The sequence below is a fragment of the Pinus tabuliformis genome, chromosome 1_1 (assembly GCF_031772625.1).
Source record: "Pinus tabuliformis cultivar Carrire ecotype Pingquan chromosome 1_1, CPIR1, whole genome shotgun sequence".
NCBI classification, from domain to species: Eukaryota; Viridiplantae; Streptophyta; class Pinopsida; order Pinales; family Pinaceae; genus Pinus; species Pinus tabuliformis.
Genome location: NC_142297.1, coordinates 908,235,332 through 908,246,037, shown reverse-complemented (window position 1 = coordinate 908,246,037; position 10,706 = coordinate 908,235,332). Strand labels below are relative to the sequence as shown.

Sequence of the window (10,706 nt, the reverse complement as noted above, 5' to 3'; positions counted from 1 at the left end):
GAGTATTTCCCCTCTAGCAGTTGATAAGAAAAAATATATGTCATAGGTTTTCAATCTGAAATAACCATAGTTTTTTGGAGTAATATATAATGGTGTAACCTTTCGACAACCTGGATAGCCGCCAAAGCTAACTTTTCTACAAGAGTATACTTGATTTCAGTATCATTAAGATTCTGACTCAGATAATATATCAAATGTTCAGTCCCTACATCATCTTCCTGGACCAATACCATTGCTATGGTAGTAAATGCCACAACGAGACACAAGAAAGAATCGTGTTGGTAATCAGGGGGATATAATAGAAATGCCTGAATCAGTATATCTTTCAAGGAATCAAATGAATTTTGAGTAGTGTTGTCCCAATGGAAGGGAAACCCTTTCTTAAGAAGGTGAATGAATCCTTTGGTCAAATTAGCGTAATTAGTGACAAACCTCCCAAGAAATTTAGCCTTCCCCTGGAAGCATTGAAGCTGAATAAGGGAAGGAGCAGGAAAATCGATGATTTACTAAACTTTCAAGGAATCGATACGAATTCTATGTTTTGAAATGAAAAAACCAAGAAGTAGACAACAACTTACACAAAACACACATTTGTGAGGATTAAGTTGAATATTATAATGTCTACATCATAAAAATATGGCCCGAAGGTGCATGAAATGATCAGTTTGAAATTTAGAATGAGCAGGTAGATCATCCGAATAAGGTTGCATGAGATGTTTGATATCATGAAAGGTGTAATACATCCCCCTCTAAAATGTGGCCCCAACATTCTTTAAATTGAACGGAAGTTTTCGGTATGAAAATGTACCATAAGGACAAATGAATGTAGACCTCGGTTGATCTGTTGGTAGAATGTTGATTTGATTATAGTTGGAGAAACCATCCATAAATTAATATATCTCACAACCAACACAGTCCTCAACAATCTCATCGATGAATGGAGTTGGGTAATTGTCCTTTGGACCAGCACGATTTATATCCTGATAATCAATGCATACAAAAATTATTCCTTGTTTCTTCATGACACGAACAATATTTGACACCCAATCAGTCAATGGAACTAGGTAGATGAAACCAACACGTAAATTTTTTTCAACTTCAACTTTAATTGTGACATCCTTCTTCAAATGGAATGGATGAAGGCGTTTCCAAATTGGTTTTGCATCAGGATAAGTTCTTATTTCATGCATCGCTATATCTGGATCGATGTTTAGAAAATCCTCATATGAACATGAAAAAACATCTCAAAATTCATGGAATAGGGTGTTATAGGTATTAATCTCATCTAGAGAACAAGATGCACTGATTTGTAGGTTTTTGACAATGCCCAGTTTAATTGAGAAATTGAGAGCTATTTTCCCTCTGACATTCAACAAGTTATTTTCATAATAGACTTCATGAATTGAAATGAAATTCATAGGATACACAACAATATTAGGTTGATACAGGTCACTAAGATTATCGTCAATAGAATCTGGTAAGGAGTAATGATGGTGATTATCATCCCATGGAATGTCATATGGCATAATGATCTCCATGATGCTCTCATTGGTAGGGAATGTACAAGAAAAAATATTAGAAGACATGCCATAACACAATGAAAAATCAATCTAATTGATCGAAGAAGTAAACTCATAATGAGATGCACAAGCATAATAAATGGCTTCATAACCAAGATCAATAGGGCTCAGTGAAATTTGGTCCCCAAAAAATTCAACGTTAGTTTCATCTGGTACAATCCAAGGATCATTCAGAATAGTAGAAGATGAGATCATATTGATATAAGATACCACAGAAGTGTTCTTGGGAAGTGAAGGTGGAGGAAGTGAAAAGGTGGTGAGCTCCAGTATTGTAACAATAATGCTACAACTCCTGGAACTCCCTTCTTTAATTTTATCAACCCGGTAGTTCGTAACAAACTTGGAAGTGACGGTGCTGTATGCACAAGTACTAGCTCTTGCCGCAGCTGTCACTTGGTCAGCTGGCACAAGTCCACTAGGAGCTTAAGCCAACTTCTATGAGCTCTTAGAATAAGCTTTTTAATTGATGGATGAAAGCTAACTCGAAGGAAGCTAATCTACTTGCGGAAAGAAATTGAAAGCCAAACAGAAACGCAAACCCTAGTAAACCCTAATTCTACCAGCTAGTCCTATTGATGCAAAGGAGAGCATGCAAACTACTGAAGGAGATGCCATTACTTCTATGAAGGTAAGATGCATGTGTCTAAGTTATCACTATCTGAAGAAAACATCTTTTTGTATTTTTGATTAAGTTGTTGGAATTATCATGCATGTGCTTCTAACTATTTTTGACTGTGCAGAGGTGGATCAAGGAGGAGAAATGATTGGGAAAGGTTGGGAAGGTTCCGAGAGGGTCTAAGGGGTCCCTAACACCCTTCTAGAGAGTCTCACAAAGTTTGGCTGCCAAGAAACTGTGTTTATGAGCTTCTACAGGAAGTCTACAGGGGTTCTACAGGATGTTCAGGATTTCTACAGGATGTTCTGTAATTCTTCTACAGGATGTTTCAAAATGGGATTTTGGAGCATGGATGGAGGGAAAAAGATGGAGGAATGAGTATGGAGGTGAAATAGGGGTGTGAAGAGGTCTAGTACTTGGTGGATGAGGCTAAGGAGCGATTGGATTTGTTCAAGGATGGAGGAAGCGATGATGCACAAGGATGTAGGAATTAGGGCAAGGTGGGGAAAGCATGGCAAATGAAGGGTACGAATCATGGACTAAGGGTTGGAGTAGATTATCTGATGTATTATGGGTAGATAGAGAAGGATAACAGGTGCTCTGCAAGTTATTTTTCGAATTTAACAAATGAAGACTTGGAAAATCAAGAACCTAATTACCTTGACCTAATCTGACCTAAATAATAGCAAAAGAAATGGAACAGAAGTTTATTTGCACAAAATCAGATGAACTAACTATGCAACTAAGCAATCATAACCCTAAGCATGCAGTCAAAACTGATATCAAGTTTGACAACTAAGAATCCAACACTAATACTTGCATGGTGAAGCAAAACAGCGTCTTTGTGGGCAGCAAGGTCACCTTTGTCCCACTCATGATCCCACTGAGGGAGAGGTAAGATCAGAGGTTCTTGAGCCCCTTTTTCCAAGGATCCTTTATGTTATTAATCTATCCAAATCAATCTCAACATGAAAATCTACTTTAATCATCAAGAGCAACCTAAATAACACAACAAGTTTTAAATCTAAATAGCAGATTTTACTCTAAGAATGCAGCAAAGACACATGAAAGTAACAAAAGGAGGTACTGGGCGCTTGAGATGGGCCCAACCCCAAGAGCTACAGCCTCCTAAGAGAGATTTAGAGCTGGTGCAAAGCTGGATTCATCTTTATTGAGCAAGAAAGAAGAGTTACATCAAAACTATCCACAAGGAGAACTTGAAAATGAGCTGACAGCAAAACTAATCTATTGCCTAAAAATCGAACTACAAAATGACTACAAAAAGACTATGAAATGACTAACTACCAGCTAACCAAAATGAGGCCCTAAGCCTTCTTATTTATACAAATTGAGGACCCCAACAGTCCTCCTAAACTTTAGGGACTTGGCTGCCCAAGACTTGTAGTTAACAGCAGTCCTACTTGACTTGCTTGGCTGCCCTTGTGCTAATTGGTTTGGTGGCCTTTGAACTCCGAGCTGATGGTGGAGAATTCGAGGTAAGGGCCCATAAATGAAGGGGACACCTTCCTACAAATCCTCTCCCTTGTTCTCCCACGAATTTGGCTGCCAAGTGCTCATTAAAACCTTCAATTTTGTCTCCAAATTGACCAAAAAGGCTACACAAAGCACACATTAGATTTGTTGGCATAATGACTAACCCAATTCACTCTATTAGCATAAATATAATTAAAAACATGCAATAAAATAATGAGAATGGTGGATTAAGTCGAATTAGGAGGTTGAATGAGCCCAAATAATTATCCATTTTTGGGGCTCATCATCACCCCCTACTAAAAGTGTTGCTCATCCTCTGAGCAACCAATCTATCTCCTCATCTTTGATGGCCTTGGTGGCCTCCCTGTCATGCCAAGCTTCTGAAGTGATGTCCTCTTCTCTGTCATGAAACCATGCTTCTTTGTTCTTCCCACTGCCTGTGCTCCTTTTCCTAGAGAAGTTTCAGCTTTGGTATGATTGTGCAAGTATATTCAATCTGATGGTGGCAATGGTGGTGAAAGGAGATGAAACCCATGGAGGATGGAAGAGAAGAGTGGTTGCATGCCTCCTCAACAGACTTCAAGCTTCAAATCCCTCTCCATACTTGATTCTGGCCTGCCCAAAGGCTTCTACAGGATGTTTCTGGTAAAAATACAGAACTTCCTGTAGAAAGTCCTGTAGCTTCCTGTAGAAGGTTGAACCATGACTAAATTGTGTCCGAACCCTGAAAAAAATGAGTGTTCATGGAGGGGATGGATGCGCTTAGGGTGGCCAACACAGGTGCTGCCTCCTTAGCTAAAATCTCGGCCAATTTCTCCTTCTGCTGCCCTTTCTCTAAACTTCCTGTAGAAAGTCCCAAACAACGCAAAGCCTTTGAACTCATTTGATGAAACTTCCTCAAGAGTAATTCCCTTGATGCATCATCTAATTCAACAACTGATCCATCTGCAAGTTGTTGAAAAGCACTCCTTTCAAGCAAATTTTCCATGGCGCCCTTCACTAGTAGACGATTTTGTCCCATTGGTTCCATGACAATAACACCCATGGATTTTCGATCACAATCAAACTCCAATAAAGCCCGCCTCTTTGATCTCTGTATCCACCAATCACAATTGCCCAATTTCACTGTGCCACTGTTGAGAATGGCACTTGTATCACCTGCCATTGGGTCTGGAACTCCCATTTTTTCAACCAATACCTTCAAGGCTGCCTCAGTGGGAATACCAGTAGCACGGAACTGGTGACCTTGACAAGATATCCCTGCATCATTGCAAACTGCAGCAACTTCTGCCAGAGTTTCTCAATTTTCCCCCATATTATGTGCAGGCCAATCCAATATTTTTCCATCCTCAGGATTATATGTTGTTCCTTCAACAGTAAACTCTCTAAGTGAACCAGCACTGTGCCCTATGGCTATAAACTCACTGACAGACATCTGATTGGTTGTAAGAGTACCTGTCTTATCAGAGCAAATCACTGTGGTGCAACCCAAAGTCTCCATGTTCAGTAACTTACGCACAATAGCATTCTTTTGTGCCCTCTTACAAGTGCCAAGAGCCAAACATGTAGTAATCACAGCAGGCAATCCCTCTGGTATAGCAGCAACTGCCAGAGCAACAACAATCTTAAAGTAGTACGTACATTTCTCAAACGAAAACCTGATATTTTTTTGGCCACCCATCTATGACTTCCCATGAAAGAAAATATTTGTAGTTCATGATCCAGACAAGAATTCAAATGGCACCAATCACTGTTGTCAGTCTTTCACCAAATTCATCTAACTTTCTTTTCAAAGGGGTATCATGACATTCCATTGAAGCTTCCTGAATTTGTGCCTGAATTTTACCTATTTTTGTAAACATGCCAGTGCTCACAACAATGCATGTGCAGTAGCCATTGGTAACTGTAGTTCCTGCAAACACCATGCATGCTTTTGACTGCAACTCACAGTCACACAAGGTGGCTAGATATGTTCTTTTGACCACAGGCATGCTCTCTCTGGTCAGGGAGCTCTGCTCCATCCTAAAGGTGGATGTCTTGAGGGACACAATTCTCATGTCTGCAAGAACCTTGTCTCCCACCTTCAGTTCCACTATATCTCCTGGAACAAGTTCTCTGGAGGGAAGATCTACAACATAATGTCCATCTCTCAAGACCTTTGCATGATCAGATTGCATTTCTTTGAGAGCTTCCAAAGCCTTCTCAGAATTATTCTCCTGCCATACTCCAACAATGGCATTGAGGATGAGAATCAGGAGAATGACCAGGGGCTCTACATAGGCTGTTATGCCCTCCTCAGAAGACACATTATCACGAAAGTAGGTGAGAAGAAATGAAATGCCAGCTGCCAGCAGAAGTATTTTAACAACTATATCATCAAATTGCTCCACTGCCAGCTTCCACAAAGGTGTACCATTTTTCTTCTGGAGCTCATTCCATCCATATATTTGACGGCGTTTTTCCACTTCATGAGAATTTAAACCATTCTCTAAGCTCACATCATATTCTTCTAAGCATTCTTCAACAGTTTTAGACCAAGCAGGGAATATCTTGTCCTCCATGGACTATGAAATAGATGATCAGATTCTGAATTCAAACAGATTGCTCCACCATTAACAGATCTATAATGCATTTGAAAAACTCCAAAATCAATACTTTCAAGAACCCTGGTAACCTTGGACACGAGCTTTAACTACTTTTCTCATTTCAAGCTTGAATTTTGACAAAAATCTCGGGTTTTCCTTCTGCAGAGTTGTTTTCTGCGTTTCCTGTAGACGAATTCCTGTAGAAACGCCTGTAGAGTGCCCCTGCACCTCTAAGCGAGCCTGATACGTGGGATAATTTCGAAAACAGGTAGAAAACCCGATGGAGGACGACTAGTTAACAGATTGTGGGAGCAGAGGATGTGTACTCTTCCTAAGGACGTTACAAGTGCAAATGAATCAGCAGGTGGTGAGAGTCAGCCGAGCATTTTTCAATTACGGCATGATTTGCGGTGAGGGAGTGAAGTGGCTAGGGGTACGTGGCCACATGCAAACTGCAGTGCTATCATGAACTGCATGTTCTCTTCTAGATCAATTGCACTGGAGTTCAAACAGCCAACACTCCCTGTTTTTTATTTCCACGTGAGTCGACTATCCACGTATACTGCATGATTTCCGGCTGAGCGCTAGAGAAGGCACTGTTGGGTTAACTTTGCTAGATTCCTGGCTTAATCTCACCATTTCATTCATATATGCACTTTTAAATCATATTGATGCAAATAGAGGAACCGATTTAGACACATACCTGTAAGTCGGCATGCTGCTGTGTCCTTTTTGTTGCTGCATGCATTTGTTTCTTTGGTTGCATGATGGCTTGGTTGATGATTCATGGTTGTTTTTTCCTTGTGCAGGTGTCCTCTGGCCGGATGCATGCTGCAGGAGTTCATTTCCACGTTCAGATCTGCACCTTCAAGCTGCTGCTGCTAAATTTTCACAGGACCAGAACTTGTTTTTGCCATTGCTCCTAAACGGTAAACTGGATCGATATGATAATTTGCGAGCATGTTCCTATCATCATGATGCACCTCCCATAGCAAAATCGTGATCAATGGATGCACATATTTCGAGAAAAATGGAAAATGGCTAAATATTTCAGAGATCAATTTCTCAAAAACCGTGCATCGGAATTGGCTGAAACTACTTGGGTAGGCTACTATCATCCATGTGCATCTCCCCATTAAACAGGTTTTGAAACGGATGCACGGATATGGAGAAAATGCAAAAATGGCTGATGGTGATGGAGGCTAATTTCTTGGAAACCGTGCACCGGAATTGGCTGAAACTGCTCAGGCATGTTGCCATCACCCCTGTACAATTCCCCATAAAACGGTTTTTCAAATGGATGCATGGTTTTCAAGTTATGGAAGAAACAAATTCTGTTCTATGTGTTTTTTCTTCAAGGCATTTTGCAGTTTTGTTGCATGGTAAGAAAACTGAGCTTGGGTTGTGATGCAGGCATGGAGATGATGGAGGAGGAGTTTGAAAAGTGCAGGAGGACTTCTGAACCCTTGAGGAAGCTACCATGTTCGCCAAACCACCTTTTTGAAATCCATTTCTAGCTTCCTACAATTTCTACAGGAACTTCCTGTAGAAGCACAATGAAGAAGCACAATGAGGTGGAAAAGATGATGGAAAAGGGTGAGGAATGGGAACATGGATGCTTGCAGGCATAACCAATGGATTCCAAGCTTTAGATCCCCTTCCAAAATCAAATCTGGCTCGCTTGAAGGTTCTACAGGATGTTTCCTGTAGAAATATAGAACTTCCTCTAGAAGGCACAAAAACTCCTTTGTCTTTGTTTTGAATGATCCTCCTGACCTGCAATGTCAATGCTGCAACCTGAAATTATTCAATGGAAATTAGATTTATTTTTCTTTTTCTTTTTCTCTTTTTTTTTGAAAAACAACTAGGGCGCCTCATGGAGGTTTTCACCCTAATTTCCTGCCCTGGGCGCCTCCAAGGGAGGTTTTCACCCAGAGATCTTATTCTCTTTTCTCTTTTTTTTTCCCAACCCATTGACTGCCTCATGGAGGTTTTCAATCAATGAGCCAATCTAAGGCGCCTCCGAGGAGGTTTTCACCTTAGATTTCTATTTTCCTCTTTTTTCATTCTTTTCTTTTTCTTTTTTCTCCTTTTTTTTTCTCTACCATACCCTACTTGAAAAACAAAATCGTTCTCAAGTATAAGAATACTTCCAATGGAGCCATGTGCACATCGAGATTAGAGATAAACTGATGTGGAGGCTTGAAATGCATGCTTTGACAGCTATTCGGATCTCAGAGACCAAATGATTTGACTTTGAAGGGATCAAACATAGCTGAAGAAGAGAGTACTGCTGCAACTTAGTGACCTTCTAAAACCATATCTCAATATAGCTCTGATATCTTTGGTTCTTTTGTTGATCTGGATCATGTTTCATGTCACCTTCTAACGTGACTTCCTCATCTTCCTCTTTTTGCTGATCTTTCTCTTGAATACATGGAAGATTTGATGGTAACCATGAGGGAGCTCTCTCGATCTCTGATTTTGATCTCTTCTCTTCATCAAGTGCAGCCCATGGTTCTTTGATCTCCTCTTTTGAATCTTCTTTTGCCGGATGTGGTCCTTCAATGCTTTCAAGATAATCTCTGCTTTGCAACACTCTTCCTGAGCTATGGTGAAGATCATCGAGCTCAAGAGGAGTCATTTGGACATGTTGTGTCTCAGCATTGCAATTTTGTTGAGCTACTCCAATGGACAAGTTTGGAAATGGTGGTATGGGTAGCTCAGTGGGGGTGTATATTCGAGATGGATGCGGATGGGGTTGTGGTTGGGTAGGCATTTGGGGTTGCCTTGGTGGAGGAGGAGGTGATGGTTGTGGATGAGCAGGTGGTGGAGGAAAAGAAGTGGGAGGAGTGTTGTACTGGGGCCTCCACCCCTGATGAGGTGCATTCCACTGAGGCTGTGGCTGAGCATAAGAGTGAAACGAATGAGTAGCTAGTTGGGCATAATATGGATCTATGAAGGAACAAGGAGTAGGTGTGAACCAGGAAGGATGAGCAGGGGGACCCCAAGAAGGCATGAAAGTGGCTTGATAGGGGTCATAATAGGTCTCGGATGTCCCTTGCAGTTCCTGCTGATAAGATCTAGGTTCATGTGGCCTCCTTTGGTTCATATAGTAGAGTGATTCAGTGGCTCCTTTGGCTCTCTGATATGCAGCTTTGATTCTGGGTAAGGAAGGGCACTGATCTGTAGGATGGTATTCTTCACTTACAAAACACACTTCTATGGAGTACAATGGACATTCGTTCCTAGGATGCTTTCTAGTGCACCTAGGACAAAAAATGGCCAAAGCCCTCTTGGCTTCTTCTTGCTTCTTTTGGATCCGCAAGGTATCCAGTTGCATGGCAAGAAACTGCCTCATATCACTCTTGAAATCTTCGATATGATTTTAAAATTCGTCTTTGGACAAGGTGCTTCTCCCAAGATTTCTGTTTGTAGCCATTTGCTCCAGAGGAATGTTTTCTTCTTCTTCTTCCCTTGAGGTTCTTCAAATATTTCTTGCTGTCCACCTAAGGGTTCTTTAATCATAGCCATCGAAGAAGAGAGAATGTTGGCTGTGTGAAGCAGTGGGGGTGTTGTGCAATCATTTTTCTAAATTATCTCTACTCCTACAAGGCATGAAAGGAAATCTTTTTGGTTGTTTTTTTCTTTTATTTCTGCTTGTACCTGCAAAAACTAAAATAGATTGAACTGCAACTAACTATCTTGCTGAAATGAAAATGTGGAATTGAAATGAAAGTAGGAAAGGACTAATCTATTTTGCTCAAATGAAATTACAAGAATGAAATGCTAATCTACGCTTGCAGAATTGAAATGCTAATCTACGCTTGCAGAAATGAAATTGCGGAATTGAAATGCTAATCTATGAAAGCGGGAAATACTAATCTACTTTCGCAAAAACGAAATTGCATAATGGAAATGAAATAAACTACTTAGCAGAAGATTGTAGTGGAAAATAGAAGAAAAGCAGCAATCACCAATACTCTGACGCTTCCCCGGCAATGGCGCCAAAAAGATGGTGAGCTCCAGTATTGTAGCAATAATGCTACAACTCTTGGAACTCCCTTCTTTAATTTTATCAACCCGGTAGTTCGTAACAAACTTGGAAGCGACGGTGCTGTATGCACAAGTACTAGCTCTTGCCGCAGCTGTCTCTTGGTCAGCTGGCACAAGTCCACTAGGAGCTTAAGCCAACTTCTATGAGCTCTTAGAAGAAGCGTTTTAATTGATGGATGAAAGCTAACTCGAAGGAAGCTAATCTACTTGCGGAAAGAAACTGAAAGCCAAACAGAAACGCAAACCCTAGTAAACCCTAATTCTACCAGCTAGTCCTATTGATGCAAAGGAGAGCATGCAAACTACTGAAGGAGATGCCATTACTTCTATGAAGGTAAGATGCATGTGTCTAAGTTATCACTATCTGAAGAAAAC

The 10,706-nt window shown here is 40.7% G+C and overlaps 1 pseudogene; it reads right to left on the bottom strand.

Annotated features, from left to right (window-relative positions):
• Positions 1 to 890: 890 nt before the first annotated feature.
• The window catches only part of LOC149217351 (calcium-transporting ATPase, endoplasmic reticulum-type pseudogene), a 105,266-nt pseudogene continuing 95,450 nt past the window's right edge, over positions 891 to 10,706 (bottom strand).